Raw genomic sequence first — 12,825 nt, forward strand, 5'->3', positions numbered from 1 at the left:
CGTTGTGCCACGCTGGCGGGCACGAACGAATCTAATGCCCGCCAATTTTCGGTTACGTTTCCGTATCCGGCACGGACCGTTGTCCCGTGGAAAAGTCGGACCGAAAACGAGGGAAATTTTCGTCCGTTCGAGGGACGGATGATAAATGTTTGAACGAAGTTCCCGCTCAAGGAAGGAGCGGACGAAAGTTCCGCCGCGAGCGTTCCCTCCACCAGTTGATCTCGCGCTCCTTTCTTCCCTGAATCGTTTCGAGCCTCGGAATCCCGCGGCAAAGTGGAACTTTTAGATTGCCCTTTCCGATGGAGGGCTCTGCACAAACATATTCCATGTTCGACCTGCTCGTTTCTGGAGGAGAAATTGTTAATGCTACTTTGCGCCCTCAGGACCCTCGGGCGATAGGTTAGAAAAGGTTTATCGTTTGTTTTTAGCCGACGTTTGCATTTAATATTTATCTTGGCCGCCTTATCGGAGGGGATTTATTTAAATGACTGGGTCCAGGAGCGTCTAGTGAATCGAGTTAAACAGCGGGAGTCGGGTTAATTTTAGCTGTTCCAGAAATCATGTTACCGAGATAGATCTTCTGTGCTATCTTGCGTTCGTGGAAACGGTTTTAAGGATCGTTAACATTTATGAGTCGCTGAATTATTGAAATGCCGAAGACTGGTCGCGAGCGTTTACTCGAGAATGGGAGCCTTGAACGAGCACGCGTGAGCATCGTCGTGGCAACAAACTGTGATAAGAAAAATCGAGTCATCGTTGCGTCGTTTTCATTTAGACTTCAGTGAGCTAATTTATCTCGTTGACAATTTTGCGCAACGATGGAACGCAGTGAATCGTTAATTCGCTTCTGGGAAATTAGAGATATGTGCTCGTTTTCCGGAAAAGCTTTGTTAGAAATATCTGACTTTTAGATGGGATCTTTCCATTGTCTACTGTACATTGAAAATTTCATTCTGTGTATTTTCATCTTTGAGTCTGTTTCTTATAGACATTTTTATAATGAGTATTATTCCTTTTTGCGAGGAGGAAAAAATATGGATCAGAATTTGAACTTTGATCTTTCTCTTGCGTTGTCTGACGATTGCCCCATCAACGAAGCAATCCAATTCCTTGGGAAATACTTATACCTTGCATTTAATGTTCGCAATGACGATCTTGGCAACAGAATGCGGTTCGTTTCAGCCAAATCTTTCCACTCTCTGTGGAAAACTATTTATAAAATGGGAATTCTTTTCTTAGGTAAGGGTAGTGATATATTTAGACGCGATACTCGTCGGTCGACGTACTTAGTGGCAATGGAAAGAGATAAATCCAACGAGAGGGAACTTAATTCTTTGCTATTACTGCTCTGATACACGAGTGAAGACTCATGAAGCCGTGAGGAGGAAATTGTGGAAGGAAACGTTCGTTTCGTTTCACTCATTTTAAGTTGTTCAACTCTTGGCTGAAAACCCAGTTTTAAGCTACCTACCTAGAATCACTAAAATAGACATTTGCAGACATAATTCTGATTCTGAGTTTCCTATTAAAATTAACAATTTTCATGTATTCAAATTCTTTGGGTCGCATAGGTATTCTACAAGCTCCAAAAATCATAAATCATCGTAAAATAAACGCTACGTTTAAGAAGCTTTTAACAAGGCTCTCTTTACGGGACACTTCCTGTAGCACTTATATTGCTATAATCAATCTTTTCAAGTACCTATAAAGAAGGCAACGAAGCCTTCCCAACGCGATCGTCTCGTCGTATTTTTATACACAAGCGATTCCTATACCCACGTGCGGTAATCGAAAGGCTAAATACGAGGACCCTGACAGAGTAACTTGTCTGCAACCTTGGACGAGTCTGGCCAGTGCCGCCCACTTTTCTGCCAAGTCGATCTGTCGCGGAAGCTTCTGCAATGCTGGCAGAAAAACGTGGGCTTCAAGTTCTGTGTTTCTATCCTCTAGCCAGTCACAATCCTTTCATCTCTTCTCTCTCTCTCTCTCTCTATTTTTTTTTTTTAAATCGTGCCATCATGTAAACCCAGAAATATCGCGTGGTAACGACGAGACGCGAGACGTCGCCTCCGCGTTTCTCGACGGAAGAATATGCAGTACATTTTACCCGACGTCGTCGTGTAAAATCGCTCTTCCAGAGAATAAAAGAGGCTGCTCCCGTTGCCAACGTTGGCCATCACGAATCTGAAGATCCTTCCTCGAGGAAGAGAGTAGCATTTCCGGTGCCAAGAAAAGCATCTGGAGACAGGGGAAAAGGTACACGTTTCACGGGAAATGTGTCGTCGCCTCGAGCGACTATAATTGAAGATAGATTGAGCAACGGGGTAGCCAGATCAACTGATAATACACGAAAGGAGCCAGATATCGCGGCGCTGTCGTTATCGACGGGCAATTGAGGGGTTATCCCCGGCTATCGTATCTTTTGTCTGGTAATAAGAAACGCAGATTAATCGCGATATGACTGTGCTAGACACGCTCGACAAAGTTTTTCTTCGTTTCTCGAATCTTCGATGTAATGAAAGTCAGGTTAATAATTAAACACCTACTTGGCACGCACTAACAATTGCGTGGGAGTATTCTCTGATGCATAGGTATACTATTATTGTTAATTTTAAATGGAAGCTTTAGAAATAAGTTTTAGTTATATTCAAATACGTATATTGAAGGTTTCAATCTTTTTTCTAGTTTCAATTTGTAACAGTTTCCTCTTGGGGATGTGGTATTCTACGTTCTCATCAGACTAAAACTCTTCTGCTTCCAATAGTAAAAGCTTGTTACACTAAAATTGCTACTATGCACCTAACCTAAGAAGTTATTCCAGATTAACTACCTGAAAACATGTACTCAAATAATATCAAAAAATAAAAGTCCCTAAATTCGAAATGTCATTCTTCTACGAGACTCACTTTCCCCCAAAGTCAGTCTGAAACGTTCACCAGCCACGCACAAAATCGAGTACACATGAAAATCCGCGTCTGTCTATGACTCCCCTCCTCCACTTCACGTTTCGCGAATCCAAACACTTGCTTCTCCTTCTCTGTCGTTACTTCACAGCTGGCCTGGCTGAAAGCAGAGGCAGAGATCGCCGTCCCAATCCCTTCTACCTTCGAAGCAGCGTATCGGCGTTCGATCCAGAAATAAATCTCGATATAGCGTGGAAATAAGAGGCGCGAGAGGCTTCACGCGGTTGGGAATTCCATTCGACATATTCGAAATCGTGGCGACAGATACGGTGACATCGATGAGGCATCTATATATCTTAGATCGATCCACGATTTTGATAGCGCCACGCTTTTTCGCTCCCCAAAACTTTCCCGATTACAAGAGTGGAAACGAGTGCTGCATTTTTACGACCCTGGAGCCTCGCGAGGCGTGGCGAGGAAAACAGAGAGGGTAAGAGTACATCGAGAGAAAAGTTCGAAAAGAAAACTTGGGGAAATAATCCGATCTGTGACAAATGGAACGATCTCGAACGCGCGACATCGCGTTCCTGTCGACGTCTGACCAGTGATGGCTTAATCCCCTTGTAAAAATTCCACCCTGGAGAGACTGCGCTCAGCGAGCTGATCGATACATATCTGTCTCTTTCGTGCTCTCTCTACTCTCTGTACTATCTGTACTATCTGTCTTTCTCGAACTTCGAGACGAAACGCGATACCCTCGTGAGGGTCTCCTGACAGAAGTCTGCTCCACTGAGAAAGCGTGGACCTTTCACAAGCGAAGAGAACGAGGCGGTGTGAAATGACATTCGATTCCGACTGGCAGACAATTTTTCCAGATCTAATCGACTCTCGACTACCCTAGCCTCAGCTCGCTCGATCATCTTTCGATGGACGGTTTGTCTAAGGCTGTATCGATGGCGTGATGTGTAACAATAGAGCGACTTCTGATTCCGTTCCGCTCGATAACATCTGGGAATTCTTACGACTGTCTTTAAATACACAGTTCGACCTTATTGATGAAGCTTACGCTGATAAATTTAAATAACGCTTAGAAAAATAAATCTAAGATATGCAATTAAATGCCTGGAAATATTGACGGGGAAAAATTGGCTCTGTTAGTTTTCGCTGATAATCAGTTCTGCACCTGTGTAATGTTTAGAGTGCCCTAGCGTATCTTGTGACGTAAATTTTTGGTGGAAGTTGAAACAAAATAGGTAACCTTGCGCGGTCGATAAATATAGAACAGCGTAATCGAGAGATAATACTTGACACTGGTTTCTTAGAATTGAGAATACGTTCTTTTAATATATCTACACTGAACAGTCCTGCCAAGGAAGCGATTTTTAGCACGAGCGATGCAAGTTTAATCAAAGACCGAACCATTGTCTTTTAAGCTCGCTCGAAGGGTCGAATGAAAATTCGCTCGCAGTAATCGGCGCGACGATGAAAAATAAAGTGAGCAGAGGTGGAAGCTCGCTAGGCACGATGCAGTTGGTCGGTCTCGGTACCAGATCGCCTGAGGCGAATAATCCCGCGCGATTTTCAATCGCGGTTTACGACTTTCGAAAATCCACCGTTTCGTGTCCAATTTTTCTGCCCTCGAGCGGCACGCCTCGAACGTCCCTGAATACGAAGGGGAAGGAAAACACGAAGCGCTCGAGATCACGGGCAATATTATAGCACACTTGCTTGGGAATTTCGAGTCGTTAGGACGTGCTAGAGATCACTAGGATTCGCGGAAGAGATTAGAGCCCTGGGATCTAGTCGGTGGCGATCCTTTGCGCAACAGCTGCTGCTAACTATCCCTGTTCAATCCGGTTACAGCAGTTCAGAGTTGTCCGAGGTGTTAGGCGAATCGACGCGAAACACTGGAGTCTCTGCTCATTGTGTAATCCACGATCGAGTGTGAAATGCCGCGGGTCGAGAGTGACGACCGCCCGCGTGGATTCGATTGTTTCTTAGGAGGTCGCTGGGAGACAAAGGTCGATGGAAATTGGCTTGGTACGCGCAGGATGAACAATAATTTCTGCGCACTGTTCATGTGTGAGGAAGTGGAATAGAATTTGTCACTTGAAATGGGAATATTAATGGTAGAACTGTATCCATTGTACTCTGTAGGTATTTGCATATATGGAGAAGGGATAGGCTTGATTATTCAATAAGAAAAATAGATAAACTAGGAGATGATAGAAAGAATTCTTCGATAGAATTAAATTAACCAAATATTCTATATATGTATTATTTAATTTCACTCGAATCTCCATATTCACAATAATCAAAGAGAAACAGATTTAAATCACAATTCAGCTCCTGAAATTGAATTAGAGTTCAAATGCTTTTGCATAATCAATTTGAAACTGTTCATACATGTCATTTGAAATTCTTCCTTTGACGTTAAATGGCTAAAAATTAATATATTATCCACAGTTGCGTGAATAACACAGGAGCTAAAGTATCAAGTCTATCAAATAGCAGAGCGAAAATTCAGAACTTCCAAGCCTTACAACAAAGTCCTTATCTCGCGAACAGGTCAATTTCACGCTTGACTAATTTCATTCCACAGTATCTCTTCTATTGATAATGAGTAAATTTTTATTGACTCGACGAACGTCTCGAGGAGGAAGTCATCGCCAGTGACGAAACGTCGCGATGATTGGTGCAATGGCGCGAATCATTTTCGTTTACTCACAAACCATATGTCGATAAGAGAGACAGATTTATCTAATCAAGTGGATCATTTACACGAGATTCTCAGTCTACTGTTATCGTAAAGTTGCATTCTCTGTCGTCCTTCTCACGAATTAATAACGACCTTTCTCCTTCCACGAATGTCGCCGATAATTTCTTAGGGTCCTTTACGTAACGGGCGCCTGCGAGCGTGTTGACTCGATCAATCAGTATTCGAAACAGACGAGCACAGATTATCTCTCGATTGTTATCGGGAAGTCTGAAAGAGTCAGCGTCGATTTTCGGCAATTCTGGAAAAGTTTCGACCTAAAAATCTCCCAACAGATCCCCTATCCTCCATCAGCGAATTCAGAAATCTTCCAACACCGACCTCAATCTTCTACGACAGAACCAGATTGAACGTCACCACGAGCTTGCGTCATTTCCAGGCTGGTAGACGCAAGCACGCCCGTAAGACCCAGGCGAGCCATAAAAAAAAACTTCATAGCCGTGTTTTATGGTGTTCCTTTGGCAAAGTATATATTCAAATTGCATCAGAGAAGTAGAGGACGATAAGCAACCCTGTATCGAAAACAGTCGAACCGAATATGAAACACGATGGCTGGCGATAAGGGACAGAGTCAGAGGCGCCAGTTTACAATCTAGAATCTTCTAATCCTTTGCCTCGCTACTGTAGCGAAGATAAGGGCCGAGGAACGTTACATAAGACACTTTTCCTCTTCGATCACGCGACAACCAATTCAAATCTCCTGTGGCGCTGGAAAAGCAACGTGTCACGGGAAACATCGCAACGCTACACGTGTATCGAGCAAATGTTAATCCCCTTTATCTGTAACCACCGATACAGCTGGAAATTTCGTTCCACTCGTTGACCGATAATACAACAAGCACACGTATCTTGCGGTCAATAACAGAGAAGAGCAGAAGCTTCACCCTTTCCATCACGTTACGCATCAGATTCAATGATAAAACATGCAGCTCCCTGTGTACAACCGCAGAAACGATGTCAATAACGCCCGTGCCCTGGCTGCGTTTCCGGTCCACCCGCGGCACGAGCGTTCGCGATAAAAACCTCAATAAAAGCCTGGATTGGGGGGCGAAGGAGAATGGCAGTAAACGTTTCGTATTACTTTTTAATATTTTCTTTTCCGCGGCGTTCCATAAATCCCGATCACCGTGGAAACGCTTTTTACTTCCGCCTATGGAGCGGCCCGGAAGCCAGTAGCGGTTTCACCAGCGCGCGCGCTGCTGCCTGCAGCCAGCACGTTCCAGCGGAGCGTTTCCATCCGCTCGGAGACGGCTGAAATTTGGCGTTCTACCAATTTGCGTTCGTTGCAGCCAATAGAGATCGACGGAGTTTATTTCGGGTGCGATATTAATGGGCACGGCCAGGAGCGCCGGTCAAACTTCATTTTCCACCGATATTAAACGTCGGCCCGCGGAACAGGCGGCGCGAGCCAGGGCACGGGCCACGGTAGGGAATCCGCGGGGAAATTGGTAAATCGTCCGATTCCGGGCATGTGGGTCAACGAACACGGCTAGGCTGGCGCGAACCTTGTGCCAGTTAGCTTAATAAACATCACACGCGGCCAAAGATTATTTTCGGAGCTGCTGACCTGAAGAGGAGACCCCTCGTGACACAGCTGGCCGCGGTCCGAGCGGTTTCGTCGCGAGAGGATTTTTCCCTTGCGTGAAGGGAGGGTGGGATGGAATTTTAGGGGAACGTTGTTGCAAAATTTAGGGAATATGGGGAGGGCGTTCTTGTGAGCAGATATTGCGCGACTCGCTTGGAATTAAGGACGAAAGTGGAAGTGGTCTGAAAAGGCTGTCTGACCATGAATGTATATACTCCACTTCGAGGTGCGTGAGTCATTGAGAACGAGGTTGGTTATGGAGGATTCAAACTTTTCTGCATTATTTCTGTTAAGAATTAGGGATGCTTATTTGAAATGAGAAAATTGACGAAGAAATTGACTGTTTTTGAAAGGGTATATCTACTTGAAACTATTATAAATATTTTCAATTTCTGGTTTCACGAAAAGTAGCTATGTATTTTAGCATAGCATGGATCTGTGCAGTCGATATCGGTGGCAAGTGATTTAATCCGCGCTTGTATCATAGACGATAGGTCAAGTCAGCGCGCGGACCTGGCTTCCCTGTTGCATCCGTTGCAGCGGTGCAGCACGTGCGTTTGACACTTTCTGCCGATTACACGAGCAGAGACGCGCGTTTCCACGGCTTCGATAAGCTGCACGTTGGCCAGAGATCAGGGATTTCTCTGTGGACGTCTCTCGTCTAGCGGATGTCTTCCTGCATCGCCTATCTGACGTCCTCGACTGTGTAGCTCCGTGCAATTTATCATTTGTAAGTACGCGGTTAGTCAGAGATTGACTTGCATAAAGTCGAGAAATTTGAATCGATCTAGGGATTATGTATATCGTAGCTGTTCTTCTTAATTCTGGTGAAACAGATAACAGCTCACGCGTAATTTGAACGATAAACTGTGGCAGTGAGTTTTCCATACAGATTAGTAATCAAGAACGAGAGGAAAATGGAGATTATTTCGCAATCTTTGAATCACTAGAAGATGTCGTTTAAAGAGACTCGGTTTGTTACTAAACTACTTTGTCATAGAAGTAATACAACTATAACAAGAATTATTAAACAATTTCATAAATCCCACTTTCCAAAAACCTAAACCAAAGAAAGCATGCTATCTCATTCATACACGAAACCTTCTCAAAACCATATCTCAAACGATAAACAAAAATAAAATAAGAAATAGAATGATGTATCGGTCAGATCGTGCCGATAAGTCGATACCTCGATATTAATAGACTCCATCGTCTCAGTGGTCAACAAAATTAAGCAAAAAGTTCGTGGGGGTCTCTCACTCGGATCTGTGACATACCTTCTTCGCGCTACTGTTTCCAATCGTTATCCCAAATATATCTGTTCTGATCAACAATCGGCCTCGGCGCGTTGACGGACCCCTTCATAAGTGTCCCTCGCGACTTCACTGGGTTTCAGTATGGCGGGCTGACTGTGCACACGTTTTCCCAACGTGCACGAACCGCGCGACCTGTCGACCAATGGGAATGCTCGACTCGGGGGTGGCGACCACCTGGACGTCTACTTCGAGCTCGTGGATCGTCTGAGGGGGCTGCAGGGGGGGGATGAGATCCGCGCGACACGCTGGTGTCACCGAAGAGGATGTTGTTGACCAAGGGTTTCACGCGCAACGATTGGGGGAGAACGATCCCGTGGCGGGCGTCCTCGCGCGAGTACGAATTACTGAAGCCACCTGTCGAAAGAGCCTGTCTTTTATACGCTCGAGGTGACACCGGCGAGATAAGGCCGGCACCCGCAGTTTACATGCGGCTGAGTTTCCTCCTTCTCGGTCGTAGCACCCGCGCCGTCGTCTCGTCACGCTGAACCCTACGCGATTACCGAGCATCTATTCTTGGATAGTTTCAACCCGTTTGCATCGTGCAGCGATGGCTAAGTGCATCGATTGGAACCGAGTCCTGTGCTCGTGTCAGGTGAATGAGTGAAATTCTAGCGTTTCTGGGATTGTATTTAGAGAGAATCCCTCACGCCTTGGTCTCCTGGGAATGTTTTTTATCGATGCCTATTTCTGGTCGATTCATGGAAGGAGAATCGCCTTGAAGTCAATGGAAATAGCGTTGAATAAATATTCTGGAGATGTAGGAATATTTAACCAAATTTTTGTCTGAGTGAAACGAACCATTTAGTGTGCTGACTATTTTACGATAGGAAACAGATGAGCATTGAGAGGTTGTGAATATTTATGTTGGAGTGAAACTGGTTTCGAACGATCACGTGCTAGATAACGCGGCGATGACGGGCGACAGGTACACTGCGGAAGTAGTGGCGCAAATTTGGAATGATGCGACACACGCGGCGAAGGCGAAAATTGGGACGATTCCTCGAGCGATACACTTGTGCTCGTATCAAATTTTGCGTGATAGTAAAGCTTGAAGTACTGATGATATCTTTCTACTTATAGTAGCTTCTACTATATTTTAATTTTATAATAGTAGATTCGAAAGTTAATTTTAGATAGCCTATATTAATTTTATAAATAGAATTCATCTTTCACTAATTTCAAGAGTTCTATATTTTCAACCTATGACAGCATTTTCGCGGAAGTGCATTATTTGATTCAAAATGCATATTGTTAGTATTTTAATCTCAAGACTTGAAACTTCAGTCCCGTGCAAACAGAACCATAAACTTCAATACATAAGTTAGCAAACACAAATAATTAGTAAATGCTAGTATATCACTTGAGGAACTCTCATAAGTTGGTACAATGGTACCAGGCACCTAGGAAATATTCTTAGAACTTATTAGAATTTTGATCGCCGTAATTCACTTGTAGGAAAAAAGTTATCGCGAGAAAAAAATCCGTTCGAACTTCCTTGTGGCGTGATGGTAATCAATTTTCTCAATACTATGTTTCATTAAACACTGTTTGAACGCTGCTCACGATCGCGATACATGGGAACAAGGAAAACACGTGGTTGATCAACGATTCGTGGTTAAACAATTGGCAAGGAAATCCCACTTTTTCCTTCAAGCTTCGGGGAATATCGATATGGACGAATGTCAAAATATGCTGACGTGTTTAGGGTTTCAATCGATGACGTTGCAATGATAACTCTGACTCTTCAATAACCTATAAAAGTAGACTTGCTGACAGACGAACGTCAGTTTGCAACGCGTGCAACGCTGACGTTTACGATAACCCCTGAGTAGCAAGGGGTCAAGTCAACTCGAGTTGCCTCCAACAGGCGACATTCGAGTTACTTTTAATATCGTTCGAATTTTGGAAACACTGAAAACCTCGCCATTCGTCTCACAGACGACGCATCACAAGGTACCAATGAAGAACACATCAAACACAGGATTGCACTTTTATAAAACCAAAGACTAAAACCACTCGAATCCATCAAAACTGCAAGAATGTTCGTGATATAAATGATATCCGAATAAAGTGTTTGTATATTTACATTTCATGTGGGATAATAAGATCAACCGATATCTAGAGCTACTATTATCAGTCCATGATGAATCACTTGTCAGTCGCGCAAGTGTCAAAGTAGCTTTCCATCAGACGACGTTCGTCATGACCTTGCACGAGGGTACCTACACGCAGTCCCCACCGAATCGCAACAAACAGATCAATGAAAGGTCTCTAATTCATTTCTCAAATAAATACCTCTGCACAAAGTACACGAGCACAGAAACACTTCTCCATAAACGAGCAGACTTATCCCTTGAACAAGGTCGCGAAAAAATTCAAGCCCGGGAAGTGACGCGCCACCTTAAAGCAGAACAGCCACCGCATCCGGTGCAGTAGTGGACCCGCAACCGAGAAACTGGGAACTGTCGCATCGCTGCACGTGCTTCCAACCACCGTTCGTCTCTCCGATCGCCCCGGGCCGAAAGGAACTTGTCCAAGCACCTCCATGGTTCAATAACAATTAAGCCCAAATCTAACGACGATCACTCCAACATAATCCCTTGAAACTAGATATACACCAGCGAACAATTCGCAGACATTGCTCGCGAACAATGTCTGCAAACAGTTGACAAACTGTCTATCATCCTTACTCAATTTCTTCACGATCACTAAAAACAACATACGAACAGGTACGCGAACAGACAATCTCCATAAAATTAAATGTCCCACTCTTCAGGAACTCTGGTAATAAACAATAGAAACCATTCATGCTTCATAGAAGAACGAACACCTTCATCCCCTCAATTCTTACGTAACCATTCCCCTGATGAATTCATACAGTCAATCCATCAATCCATATACACGCGTGAACGTTGATCCATCTTCATCGACAATATCGTTCGAACTCGTCCGTAATCGCGTATCATTGAACCAGCGTCACCATGAAACCGAGTTCACTCGACGACGGCGCGTCTGCGTGGTCGCGCGTGTTGCCATTGCGACGGTGGCATTGACCTTGAAATATCCGGCGGCAAGGTCGGGTCAGAAAGTCGAAGAGGAGGCGCGGGGGCCGAGAAGTGGAGAGCCAGGGCGCTGTGACGCCGAGGGAAGCGGAAGCCGACCGATCTCGTGGGTCGCGCGCGCGATCGCTGGGAACTCACGGATGCTGCGGACTCGCACCGGTTCCTCTTCGCCGGGTTTTCGTGGACCGCGGTGCTTAGTAGCTTTCGAACGACTGACGCAACGGTGCCTCGGCGTCCAGACGCTTACGCAACGACGCCGTGTCCCCTCTTTTTCATCCCCTCGGGCCGAGGCAGACGCGAGCGAGAAAAGGGACGACGGCGACGACGTGCACGACGTCGATGACGGGCAACGACGACCAGCGACCGGACGTAGACGGTCTAAACGAGAGAGATCGGAAACGTGCCAGCGGGAACCGGCGCGAACCGGATATCGTCGAAATTTTGGGAACGGGACGCCTGGCACGGCGAGGCGTCGCGACGCCCCTGGGATCGAACGGTGACGTCCGACCAGCGAGAGGCTTTTCGAGCTCGATGACGTACCTCGAGGCCCTCTGACGCTCTCGGACTGAGCGGAAGTCGCCGCGCAACCGGGAGCTATTTTTCCATCGCTGACGAACCACGTCTGACTTTGCTGAGCGTTTTCTGTGTGGATCCGTTCTTTGAGCTCGGATCGATCGCTTGATGGTGGGTCAACCCTTTGCGGTTCTACGTCGATTTTGACTGGGATACTTTATTTTGTTTTAGTTTCTAAGTGTTTTTGCTCATCTTTAGAATATAAAACTCGTACATTTTGTTCAGTTAATAAACTACCAGTTAGAGCAAATGGAATTGAATGTAATAAATTATCCATTCATTATTCTATTAACTGAACCTCTTAACTTAAAAGCAAAGTACATGATACCAACCGAAATTGCCCAAATGAGTTGAGGCTAACTGGCGCAAAAGGGCGACTGAAACTCGAACCGCAAAGGGCTAACTTTGATTCGAAGTTGAACGATGGCCCGATTGGCCCAAATACACCCACGTCGAAGTGTTCGTTCGGTGTCATCGAGGCGCGTGGACCGAGAGATCGATCAGCGACGCGGCCAGAACGAAAGTAGCAAAAATTCTGCGCGAAGACTGACATCAGAGGCCGGATACGAGGCCTCGGCTAAGCGTAAATACGAAAGCGCAGGCTTGGCAC

General features: G+C 45.2%; 1 protein-coding gene across 4 annotated transcripts in view; it reads right to left on the reverse strand.

The window, feature by feature from the left end:
• Positions 1-12,825, reverse strand: part of Mdr49 (Multi drug resistance 49) — a 50,930-nt gene that overhangs the window by 25,902 nt on the left and 12,203 nt on the right. For 2 of the 4 annotated variants that reach the window (XM_076381054.1, XM_076381051.1), the window contains exon 1: positions 8,542-8,680. The exons of the other annotated variants lie outside the window; for them this stretch is intronic. The gene's annotated coding sequence lies outside the window, so the exon portion shown is untranslated. Of the gene's footprint in view, positions 1-8,541; positions 8,681-12,825 lie in introns of those variants that run through there. 4 annotated transcript variants of the gene reach the window in all.

This window comes from Calliopsis andreniformis, chromosome 6, assembly GCF_051401765.1.
Source record: "Calliopsis andreniformis isolate RMS-2024a chromosome 6, iyCalAndr_principal, whole genome shotgun sequence".
Lineage (NCBI taxonomy): Eukaryota > Metazoa > Arthropoda > Insecta > Hymenoptera > Andrenidae > Calliopsis > Calliopsis andreniformis.